Below are 13111 nucleotides of genomic sequence, written 5' to 3'. Positions count from 1 at the left end.
CTGGCTGATGCAATGAACTGGCAGAAGAAATTTGACTAGTTAGGTAAAAAAAAATATGACAGGTGAAAGACAAATTCAAGAAAATATCCAAGGTTAGATCTAGTAGTAGGTAATCAATCAGAATTGTCCAGAAAATGGAGGGCTAAGTCAGTCCATGGACAGCAAATAAATCAAACACCAAAAAGAAGAAGAGAGAAGTATAACCAGGATCCACTAGGATATATATGGAGGACACTACTCTCAAACAAAAACAGCCAGAGATATAATTGTTGATGAGAAGAATTAATACATTTTATTATGCATAAATTATTTTGTATAGTGAACAACAAGTAAAAACGTATTAATGGTGACTGAGGAGAGGGGCCAAGCTAGGGATAAGATGGAATAACCCAAAAGAGAAAGAGACCATTTCATCAGCTGCAGAGTGCTCCACACTAAATGTGCCCAGATATATATTTAGACAAGCACAACATAACCTGTGTCCTGCTTATAAGCAAGACACTGGAGCTATATGCACAAGGGCATTCAGAAATAATCTTACAAAGCATGTATAGGATATCTTAACATAGTTCAATAAGTGCAGATCTAATCCTAAAAGGCATTACCTTGGGACATATTAGTCAGAAGTGTGGAGGAGCTGCTGTGAATGAAAAGATAGTGTGCCTCAATGCGCGTTTCGCCTGCGTGGCTTCGTCAGGAGGCGTGGCTTTAATTAGGCAGGTGGGTGTTGATATATGGGGGAACAACAATGTCCGGCCAATGAGCGCGTCACTGATCACGGCACCACACCCCCTCAGGCGTCCGGGCGGGTCCGAGCATGCCGAACACAGCAGGAAGGAAGACTATGTCATCCCTCCCGCTGTCAAGGCCACCCAGGAGCCGCCCACGATTCCCGGGACACGCGGCAGCACATGAACGAAGCACCATGGCAATAGTAAGTAGGGAGGAGTATAAGGTTATTAAGTTGTGGTCGTGAATGCATCATCTGGTGTCAGATGGGTGGCCAGTCCACATGCAACCAGAGTGCTTACGTGCCCTCATATGCCAACCTGTTCCTGGGCCTGTGGGAGAGGGATACGGTCCTGAACACTCCAGGACATGAAGCGGTTGTCCTCTGGTCGCGCTACATCGACGATGTATTTTTCATCTGACAAGCCTCTACATCACAATTAGAGAACTTCCTAGCAGGTCTAAATAACAATGACTTGAATGTCAGACTCACATGGAAATACAGTCAAAGGCAGATTGATTTCTTAGATCTACTTATCTCCAGGAACTCGAATGGTAGCCTGGAGACAGATATTTTCTGTAAGGAGACCTCAACTAATTCTCTGCTGCATTATGCCTCGTCTCACCCTCCAAATTTAAAAAATTCCATACCTATAGGTCAGTTCCTGAGAGCTCATCGTATCTGTTCCAATGAGAACAAGTTTTTAGACCAAGCACAGGAACTGACCACACGTTTTCGTGAGAGAGGGTACAGACATCAAGACATTAACAGAGGATTTGTTAGAGCTTTACATACTGATAGACAAATTCTGTTGAATAAATCACAACAACCATACTCTAGAAAAAGAAATATTCAATCCAATTCGACTCCTCGATTTATTTCTACGTTTAATGCCAACTGGTCAGCGATGAAAACAATTATCTCTAAACAATGGCCTATCCTTCTTATGGATAAGGACCTACGTTACAACCTGATAGCCTACCCAACTATTACTTGGCGTAAATCTAAAACATTAGGAGATCTGCTTTCCAGGAGTCATTACATACCACCAGGGAACAAGTTTATTTTTGGAAGTAAGGGTCCACCTTGGGGAAGTTTTCCCTGTAGCAGATGTTCGATCTGTAGATATGTCCCCAGGATCTTAGATTTCTGTAACTCTAGAAACAATAGAACATACAAAATTGTACACCACATATCTTGTGAGACAGAAGCAGTGGTGTACCATTTAACCTGTCCGTGTGGACTAATCTATATAGGAATGACCACGAGGCCATTAAAAGCCTGTATCCAGGAACATATCCAGGAAATAAAAAATTCAAGTTCGTGCCCCGATCCGCAACTACTGAAAACCATTCCAAGACACTACCTGGATGCCCTTAAGGGAGACCCTAAAGGCACAACAGTATGTGGCATCGATCATATCCACTTACGAATTAGAGGGGGTAACGTTAAACAAAAATTGTTACAAAAAGAAACACGATGGATAACGGTCCTGCATACGGTAGTTCCTTTTGGGCTCAATGAGAGCGTGAGTTTCAAGTCCTTTCTGGCCTAGAGAGCCGGAGGGTTTGTGTAGTCCATTTTAACTAATTTTTAATATTTCTTGAGTTGATTTTAACTGTTATATTTGTTATGTTTGTTTCATTCTAGGGAACTCTTCTTGCTTTACAATGTCATTGCCATCTGTAGTATGGGAGTTACAACAGGTCATGGACGTACATATCGTCCTTTCAATATGAATTCACTTTCATGTGAAGATTACATCTGATGGATGGATGCACATATCATCATTGTAGAACTTGAGGACTTCTATATATATGTACTGTATTATTGATATGACATATGTCTGGCTAATGTGATCTTAAAGTTCCCCCTTTTTTTTTTTTCAATACGGATTAGAGATGAGCGTTGTTCTACTCGAACTGTTCGCCAATCTCAAATTCGAGCTGTTTTGGGCGGTGTTCGAGCCGTTCGGCGAACACGAACGATTTGAGAAAAATTCGGCTGTTCGAGGTTATGTTCGATAACTGTTCGTGCACCAAAATCATAACTGGATTTTTTCTCAGTAATGATAAAAATTAATGTTAATACGCAGTTTGAGTGTACAGCGGGGTGGGGGGAGGGGCAGGGGATGGATCTCTGCAGGAATAATGAAGATCTCCATTTTTTTTTCTCTTTCCCGCATTTGCAGTGGGGAGGTGCAGTCTGTCAGCCTATCAGCAGCGCACACACGGAGCGAACTGCTGTTTTTCACACAAGCAAGGGCATGTGTCATTGGCAGTGTATGTCACATGTCCTTGCCCTATAAGACCAAGCCATTTTCCCCGTCGCCACCATTTTCTCACTGCTGCAGCTGCGTGTTAGACGGCACCGCTGTTGCTGTGTGCGCTATACCTTGTTAATTTCAAGCCAATTTTCGCACAAATCTACAGATAGCTTGGGAGTAGGGAATAGTTGTGATTGCAGTCCTTTTAAGGACTAGGTTACAGCATTTCCTACGACTTTTATCAGGTAGGTCTGTGCTCTTAAATAGATAGATTGTGGGAGTAAAGACTAATTGTAATTGCAGTCCTTTTCAGGACTAGATTACATCAGTTCCTATCAGTTTTTGCCAGGCAGGTCTGTGCCACTGCTGTGCAAGTTTTTTTCACAGCATTTGGCTGAATCTAGCAAAGCTAATCCTTTTTGGCCTATTGCAGAGTGTGTTAGTCAGTGGAGTAGCCTATCTGTGTTGCAAGATATACCACCTGTGTATAGAATACCAATTTTTTTACTGCACCTAGTGAAGTAAAATCTTTTGGGCATAGCATCATTCTATTAGTCCATCTATACTGACCTCCATCAGGTTGCAAATTGAATATAATTTTTTTCTGCATCTAGCTCTGAAAAAATATTTGGGCTTCTAGCAGTGTGTGGGACTTGTTCTATTAGTCCATCTATACTGACCTCCATCAGGTTGCAAACTGAATATAATTTTTTTCTGAATCTAGCTCTGAAAAAATATTTGGCCTTCTAGCAGTGTGTGGGACTTTCTCTATTAGTCCATCTATACTGACCTCCATCAGGTTGCAAATTAAAAATAATTTTTATCTGCATCTAGATCTGAAAAAATATTTGGCCTTCTAGCAGTGTGTGGGACTTTCTCTATTAGTCCATCTATACTGACCTCCATCAGGTTGCAAATTAAAAATAATTTTTATCTGCATCTACCTCTGAAAAAATATTTGGGCTTCTAGCTGTGTGTGGGACTTGTTCTATTAGCCCATCTATACTGACCTCCATCAGGTTACAAACTGAATATAATTTTTTTCTGCATCTAGCTCTGAAAAAATATTTGGCCTTCTAGCAGTGTGTGGGACTTTCTCTATTAGTCCATCTATACTGACCTCCATCAGGTTGCAAACTGAATATTTTTTTTTTCTGCATCTACCTCTGAAAAAATATTGGGCTTCTAGCTGTGTGTGGGACTTGTTCTATTAATCCATCTATACAGACCTCCATCAGGTTGCAAACTGAATATATTTTTTTTCTGCATCTACCTCTGAAAAAATATTGGGCTTCTAGCTGTGTGTGGGACTTGTTCTATTAATCCATCTATACAGACCTCCATCAGGTTGCAAACTGAATATAATTTTTTTCTGCATCTAGCTTTGAAAAAATAGTTGGCCTTCTAGCAGTGTGTGGGACTTTCTCTATTAGTCCATCTATACTGACCTCCATCAGGTTGCAAATTAAAAATAATTTTTATCTGCATCTAGATCTGAAAAATATTTGGCCTTCTAGCAGTGTGTGGGACTTTCTCTATTAGTCCATCTATACTGACCTCCATCAGGTTGCAAATTAAAAATAATTTTTATCTGCATCTACCTCTGAAAAAATATTTGGGCTTCTAGCTGTGTGTGGGACTTGTTCTATTAATCCATCTATACAGACCTCCATCAGGTTGCAAACTGAATATATTTTTTTTCTACATCTACCTCTGAAAAAATATTGGGCTTCTAGCTATGTGTGGGACTTGTTCTATTAATCCATCTATACAGACCTCCATCAGGTTGCAAACTGAATATAATTTTTTTCTGCATCTAGCTCTGAAAAAATAGTTGGCCTTCTAGCAGTGTGTGGGACTTTCTCTATTAGTCCATCTATACTGACCTCCATCAGGTTGCAAATTAAAATAATTTTTATCTGCATCTAGCTCTGAAAAAATATTTTGCCTTCTAGCAGTGTGTGGGACTTTCTCTATTAGTCCATCTATACTGACCTCCATCAGGTTGCAAATTAAAAATAATTTTTATCTGCATCTACCTCTGAAAAAATATTTGGGCTTCTAGCTGTGTGTGGGACTTGTTCTATTAATCCATCTATACTGAACTCCATCAGGTTGCAAACTGAATATAATTTTTTTCTGCATCTAGCTCTGAAAAAATATTTGGCCTTCTAGCAGTGTGTGGGACTTTCTCTATTAGTCCATCTATACTGACCTCCATCAGGTTGCAAACTGAATATATTTTTTTTCTGCATCTACCTCTGAAAAAATATTGGGCTTCTAGCTGTGTGTGGGACTTGTTCTATTAATCCATCTATACAGACCTCCATCAGGTTGCAAACTGAATATATTTTTTTTCTACATCTACCTCTGAAAAAATATTGGGCTTCTAGCTATGTGTGGGACTTGTTCTATTAATCCATCTATACAGACCTCCATCAGGTTGCAAACTGAATATAATTTTTTTCTGCATCTAGCTCTGAAAAAATAGTTGGCCTTCTAGCAGTGTGTGGGACTTTCTCTATTAGTCCATCTATACTGACCTCCATCAGGTTGCAAATTAAAATAATTTTTATCTGCATCTAGCTCTGAAAAAATATTTGGCCTTCTAGCAGTGTGTGGGACTTTCTCTATTAGTCCATCTATACTGACCTCCATCAGGTTGCAAATTAAAAATAATTTTTATCTGCATCTACCTCTGAAAAAATATTTGGGCTTCTAGCTGTGTGTGGGACTTGTTCTATTAGTCCATCTATACTGACCTCCATCAGGTTGCAAACTGAATATAATTTTTTTCTGCATCTAGCTCTGAAAAAATATTTGGCCTTCTAGTGGTGTGTGGGACTTTCTCTATTAGTCCATCTATACTGACCTCCATCAGGTTGCAAATTAAAAATAATTTTTATCTGCATCTAGCTCTGAAAAAATATTTGGCCTTCTAGCAGTTTGTTGGACTTTCTCTATTAGTCCATCTATACTGACCTCCATCAGGTTGCAAATTAAAAATAATTTTTATCTGCATCTACCTCTGAAAAAATATTTGGGCTTCTAGCTGTGTGTGGGACTTGTTCTATTAGTCCATCTATACTGACCTCCATCAGGTTGCAAACTGAATATAATTTTTTTCTGCATCTAGCTCTGAAAAAATATTTGGCCTTCTAGCAGTGTGTGGGACTTTCTCTATTAGTCCATCTATACTGACCTCCATCAGGTTGCAAATTAAAAATTATTTTTATCTGCATCTAGCTCTGAAAAAATATTTGGCCTTCTAGCAGTGTGTGGGACTTTCTCTATTAGTCCATCTATACTGACCTCCATCAGGTTGCAAATTAAAAATAATTTTTATCTGCATCAAGCTCTGAAAAAATATTTGGCCTTCTAGCAGTGTGTGGGACTTTCTCTATTAGTCCTTCTATACTGACCTCCATCAGGTTGCAAATTAAAAATAATTTTTATCTGCATCTACCTCTGAAAAAATATTTGGGCTTCTAGCTGTGTGTGGGACTTGTTCTAATAGTCCATCTATACTGACCTCCATCAGGTTGCAAACTGAATATAATTTTTTTCTGCATCTAGCTCTGAAAAAAATATTTGGCCTTCTAGCATTGTGTGGGACTTTCTCTATTAGTTCATCTATACTGACCTCCATCAGGTTGCAAATTAAAAATATTTTTTTTTCTGCATCTACCTCTGAAAAAATATTGGGCTTCTAGCTGTGTGTGGGACTTGTTCTATTAATCCATCTATACAGACCTCCATCAGGTTGCAACTGAATATAAATTTTTTCTGCATCTAGCTCTGAAAAAATATTTGGCCTTCTAGCAGTGTGTGGGACTTGTTCTATTAGTCCACCTATACTGACCTCCACCAGGTTGCAAATTCAAAATAATTTTTTGTCTGCATCTAGCTCTGAAAAAATATTTGGCCTTCTAGCAGTGTGTGGGACTTTCTCTATTAGTGCATCTATACTGACCTCCATCAGGTTGCAAACTGAATATATTTTTTTTCTGCATCTACCTCTGAAAAAATATTTGGGCTTCTAGCTGTGTGTGGGACTTGTTCTATTAGTCCATCTATACTGAGCTCCATCAGGTGGCAAATCGAATATAATTTTTTTCTCCATCTAACCCAGCCAATAGTTTTGGCCTAATACCACAGTTTGGCCACTCAGCTCTGCTCGGTTCCCATCCATTGTTTTTTTGTGCAAACAACTCCAGAGTTGTGAATTAGTTAACCACCAAAATGAGTGGAAAAAGGACTGCTGCTGGTGGAAAGGGGAATAGGCGTGTTGGGAAGGGGAAAAAAGGTTGTGTCCGTGGGGTAGGTGTTAAAGCAACAGTAACATCTGCAGAAGAAAAACCATCTTCCAGCCAAACTAAAATGTCTACTTCTTTTAGCGGACAATGTGATAAGATCCCTTTCTTACGGCCACGCCAATTGCTACAAATTCCAGATGAGGCACAAAAACAGCAGGTGCTTCAACGGATATCAAGTGCTCCTTTAAGTGGGCTCTCCTCCACATCAACTTCAACATCACAAATACTCTAGTCCTCAAAGGTGTCACCCCAATCGCACTTGCTTCCTCACAGCTCCCAAATCTCCAGCTGCCCGTCTGAGTATGAGGTAGAACAGATGGTTGAGTCTGCAGAGCTGTTTACTCATACTATAGCCTGGGAATCAGAGGTCGACTCCAGCGCTTCTGTGAATCCAGACGAGGAAATGATCTGCACTGATGCCCAGAATCTTTATGAGTTGGATCCAGGACCAGACGCAGAAGGTTCTGACCATAATGTAGACCCTCATTCCCAAACTGTAACTCCTGTTGGTGGAGACAATGAGGAAGACGATGATGAGACTCAAATACCTGATTGGAGCGACAACTTTAGTTTTTTGTCAGGGCAGGAACAGGTTGGCTCTGAGGACGACGGGTGTGATAACGCACAGGGTGATGATGATGAGGTTGGAGATCCCACTTACTGTCAACCCACAGTCAGCCAAGAGATGAGGTCAGCAGAGGAGGTGGAGGAAGATGCTAGTGACGACGAGGTCAGGTTGCGCCTTCCTGGACAGAGACATAGTACTGGAAGCACGTCAACAACTGCATCCTCAAACACAACTCTGCCTCTCACCACAAGTCGTGGTGGCTCTTCAGGTCGCATGGGTGCTAAGCCTTGCATAGCCTGGGCATTTTTTCAGATCGATAAAGATGACCCAACTCGTGTTATCTGTAACATTTGTCAGCAAAAGCTAAGTAGAGGCCAAAAAATACATAGTTTGAGTACTTCATGGATGAACCGGCACATGGACATGAAGCATAAGTTGCAGTGGGAAGCTCAGTGTGCTACAATGCGGCCTAGCCGGCCGGGCCAACCACCGTCTGCCATATCTTGTGCATCCGTGGCCTCTTCATCCTCTGTGACTGGGGGGACAGCAGTCACACCTGTTTTGGGGCGCAGACCTGCCACCTCTTTACCCGCAACAGCCAGCGTGATTGGCAGGTCATCATTTTCTTTGGAGGTGGTAACACCAGCTGGTGTTGAGCGCTGTCCGACATCGATAGCACCACCTTTGGATCAAGGCAACCTAACATGTCCGCCTGCATCTTCCTCACAGACCGGCAGTTTGCCGGGGACACCCTTATCAACCCCGTCTAAGCACAATAGCCAGCCCTCGGTCCCTCAGATGTGGACAAGTAAAAGACCATTTCCTCCTAGCCATGAGAAAGCTAAGAGGTTGAATTTCACCATCTGCAAGCTCTTGGCTACAGAAATGCTGCCTTTCCGCCTGGTGGACACAGAGGATTTTCGAGACCTTATGTCCGTCGCAGTGCCCCAGTATTAGATGCCCAGTCGGCACTACTTCTCAAAGAAAGGTGTGCCTGCGCTCCACCAGCATGTCGCACACAACATCACCGCTTCTTTGAGAAACTCTGTGTGGGACAGGGTGCATTTCACCACAGACACTTGGACGAGTAGGCATGGACAGGGGCGTTACATGTCGCTGACTGGGCACTGGGTAACTATGGTGACAGCAGGACAAGGGGCTGCTGTCCAAGTCTTGCCGTCCCCACGAGTTGTGCGTCAATCCTCTTTATGTCAAAGTTCCTCCACTGCTTCTGCCTCCTCAACCTCCTCTCGGTCTTCCACCTGCACCCAAAGCCTGTCTGGTCATGCCACAAGCTTTCTAACTGCGCAGAAGGGATCCTGCACACCTCCTTACTATGCTGGCAGTAGGGCTCAACGTCATCAGGCGGTTTTTACTTTGAAATGTCTGGGAAATGTGAGTCACACAGCTGAGGAGTTGTGGTCAGCTCTGGAGAACCAATTTCATGAATGGTTGTCTCCACTGGACCTGAAACCAGGGAAGGCCGTGTGCGACAATGCTGCAAACCTGGGTGCGGCCCTTCGCCGGGGCAATGTCACACACGTGCCTTGTATGGCTCACGTGTTGAAACTGGTTGTCCAGCAATTTTTAGCCCACTATCCCAGACTAGATTGCCTTCTGCAGAGGGCACGGTCGCTGTGTGCTCACTTCCGCCGTTCGCATCCCGCAGCTCAGCGACTTACATCTCTACAGAAGTCGTAGGGCCTGCCACTTCACCGGCTAAAATGCGATGTGCCTACCCGGTGGAATTCAACTCTGCACATGTTGCAGCGACTGTGGCAGCACCGACAAGCCCTGGTGCAATACGTTCTGACGTATAGCCTGGGCCAACGAGATCCAGAGGTGGGGCAAATCACGCTGGAGGAGTGGTCTCAGATCAGGGACCTATGCACCCTTCTGCACAGTTTTGAAATGGCGACGAAGATGTTTAGTGCTGACGATGCCATTATCAGCATGGCTATTCCCGTGATTTACATGCTGGAGCACATGTTAAACAGAATTCGGAGTCAGGTGGTGGCACAAGAGGAGGTGGAGGAAGTAGAGGAGGAGGAGTTGTATGCGGAAGGGCTAACATCTGCAAGGTCCAGACGGTCGGCAGCACCAAGGCGGCAGGCATGTGAGGGTGGGGGAGATGGTTTTACCAGGGCGCATGGTAGCAGCCAAACTAGTGAGGAAGGTGCAGGAGCCCAGGAAGAAGTGGAGGACGAACTGATGGAAGACTCATCAGATGAGGGAGACCTTGATCACATTTCTGTTGTGCGAGGTTGGGGGGAGAGGACAGAGGAAGGAAGCATGATTGTTACCTCGCCACCAACACAACAGGGACTTGGTACTCCTGGATGCGCAACACACATGAGTGCCTTCTTGCTGCACTACCTGCAACATGACCCTCGAATTGTGAGAATTAGAAATAATCCTGACTACTGGGTTGCCACACTGTTAGATCCCCGGTACAAAAGTAAATTTGACGAAATTATTCCTGCCATAGAAAGGGATGCACGCATGCAGGAGTATCAGCAGAGACTGTTGCAGAATCTTACATGTGCTTTTCCACAAAACACCAGTGGTGCACGTAGTGAATCTCACAGTTCCAACTTGCCAACCGTGGGACCGTCAAGTGTTCAGCACTCAAACCGTAACAGAACCACAGTATCTGCTGGTAACATCAATTTTGCGGAATCATTTCACCACTTTTTTAAGCCCATCCTTTGCAAGGCCACAGGAGACAAGAAGTCTGACACATAGTCAACGCCTAGAGACGATGGTACAGGAGTATCTCCAAGTAAACATTGAAGCCATGACTGTGTCACTGGACCCTTGCTCTTTTTGGGCTTCCAATCTGGATAAATGGCCGGAGCTAGCCACTTACGCCTTGGAGATCTTGTCATGCCCCTCAGCCAGCGTTCTGTCTGAACGTGTGTTCAGCGCTGCTGGTGGTGTGCTGACAGATAAGCGCACGCGGCTCTCCACTGATAATGTAGACAGACTCACGTTCATAAAGATGAACAAATCATGGATCCGAAATGACTTTTCTACCCCTGTGTCATCCTGGGGAGAGTAAAAGCTTGATGATTGGTTAAAATCACCCTACCAACCGTTTTAAGCTTTCAAATTACTAATCATGTTTATCTGTATCTTGGCTGGAAAACAATTTGGGCTTTGTAGCAGTGTGCAGCACTGATTCTATTAGGCCATCTATAATAAGCTCCACCAGATTTAAAATTACTAATCATGTTTATCTGTATCTTGGCTGGAAAATAATTTGGGCTTTGTAGCAGTGTGCAGCACTGATCCTATTAGGCCATCTATACTAAGCTCCACCAGATTTAAAATTAATAATAATTTTTAGCTGCATCTAGCCCGGAAAATAATTTTGGGGCTCCGAGATGCGCAAGACACAAAAGTGCCTTCTTGCTGCACTACCTGCAACATGACCCTCATATTGTCAGAATTCAAAGTAATCATGAATACTGGGTTGCCACACTCTTAGATCCCCCAAACTTTTCGATCAACCTTTTCATTTTAATAAAGACCAAAAAAATGGTCATTTTTGAAATTATAAGCATTAGCAGGTTATTACAAACTGAAATCAAACAGTTTTCAACTCAAAACTTTATTCTAGGTGATGTTACATTTTCACATAGGACCCCTTGTTCGAAAGGAGCTTCTGAACTCTCTCGTCCATTGAATTTGTCAGGTTTTGGATGGCTTCTGCTTCAATTGTTTTGCATGAGGACAGAATACCCTCCCAGAGGTGTTGTTTAGATGTGAACTGCCTCCCGCCATCATAGACACTCCTTTTGATGATGCTCCAGAGGTTCTGAATGGGGTAGAGGTCAGGGGAGCATGGGGGTCACACCATAAGTTTGTCCCCTTTTATGCCCATATGAGCCAGAGATGCAGATGTTTTATGTGCAGCATGAGATGGTGCATTATCATGCAAAAAAATGATCTTGCTGTGAAATACACGGTTCTTCTTCTTGAACCATGGCAGGAAGTGCTGTTTGAGAAAATCCACATACATTATGGAGTTCATCTTTAGCGCCTTCAGGGATCCTAAAGGGGCCGACAATCTTTCTCCTCATGATTCCAGCCCAAAACATTACTCCACCTCCTCCTTGTTGGCGCTGTAGCCGTGTTTGCGTGGGGTGTCCATCAACCAGCCATCCTCCACTCCATCCATCTGGACCATCGAGCGCTGCACGGCACTCATCCGTGAACAAAACAGTTTTGAAATCAGTCTTCATGTAATGTTTAGCCCACTGGAGCCGTTTCTGCTTGTGTGAAGTGGATAGAGGAGGTCGACAGGATGGCGTATGCACAGCTGCAAACGTCTGAAGGACCCTGCATCTTGTTGTTCGGGGGACGTTGGAGGCACCAGCAGCTTCAAAAACTTGTCTGCTGCTATGACAAGGCTTTTTTGCCGCTGCTCTTTTAACCTGACGTAATTGCCTGTAGGAAAGAGTCCTCACTTTGCCCTTATCAGCACGCACATGTGTGTACTGTGAATCAGCTACATACTTCTTGATTGCCAAGACACTTCATCCTGATCATCGTACAATGTTGATTGTAGTCATGCCTTGACCTAAACACTCCACAATTTGTTGCTTCTCAGCAGCCGACACATCCTTTTTCTTTCCCATTTTGGCAGAAAATGTAGGCTGCTTAATAATGTGAGACAGCCTTCTTAAGTAGTCTTGCCTTTCATTGGACACACCTGCCAAACTAATTAGCACAGGTGTCTGCAATTGCTTACAGTGATATAAAGAGCCCTGACACACATCACCATCAATGAGTTTAACTGACAAACAAACAAATTCTTCCCTTATCACTCCTAAACACTTTTTGCATAATAATTTGGAACACAGTGTACATGTGCTTTTCCACAAAACACCAGTGGTTCACGTAGTGAATCTTACAGTTCTAACTTGCCAACCGTGGTCTGTATGGAGTTGTTCAATAAAGGGCCCAAAATTAAGATAACATAGATGGGAGAGGTCTCTATGAATAGGAATTCCTAAGTATTTGATACCCTGTGAGGGCCAGGCAAAGGGAAAGTTGGACTGGATGGAATCCTATATGGATTTGGGGAGGGAGACATCGAGGGCCTCAGACTTCGCTGCATTGATTTTAAAATTTGACCATGTAACAAAGTGATCTATTTCAGCCATAACAGCATGGATGGATATATGTGATTGAGTGATATATACTAGGACATCATCAGCAAATAG

The sequence above is a fragment of the Phyllobates terribilis genome, unplaced genomic scaffold (assembly GCF_046119375.1).
Source record: "Phyllobates terribilis strain yellow unplaced genomic scaffold, ASM4611937v1 Scaffold_12__6_contigs__length_324123572, whole genome shotgun sequence".
Taxonomy (NCBI): Eukaryota; Metazoa; Chordata; class Amphibia; order Anura; family Dendrobatidae; genus Phyllobates; species Phyllobates terribilis.
This window is presented reverse-complemented; position numbering follows the sequence as displayed.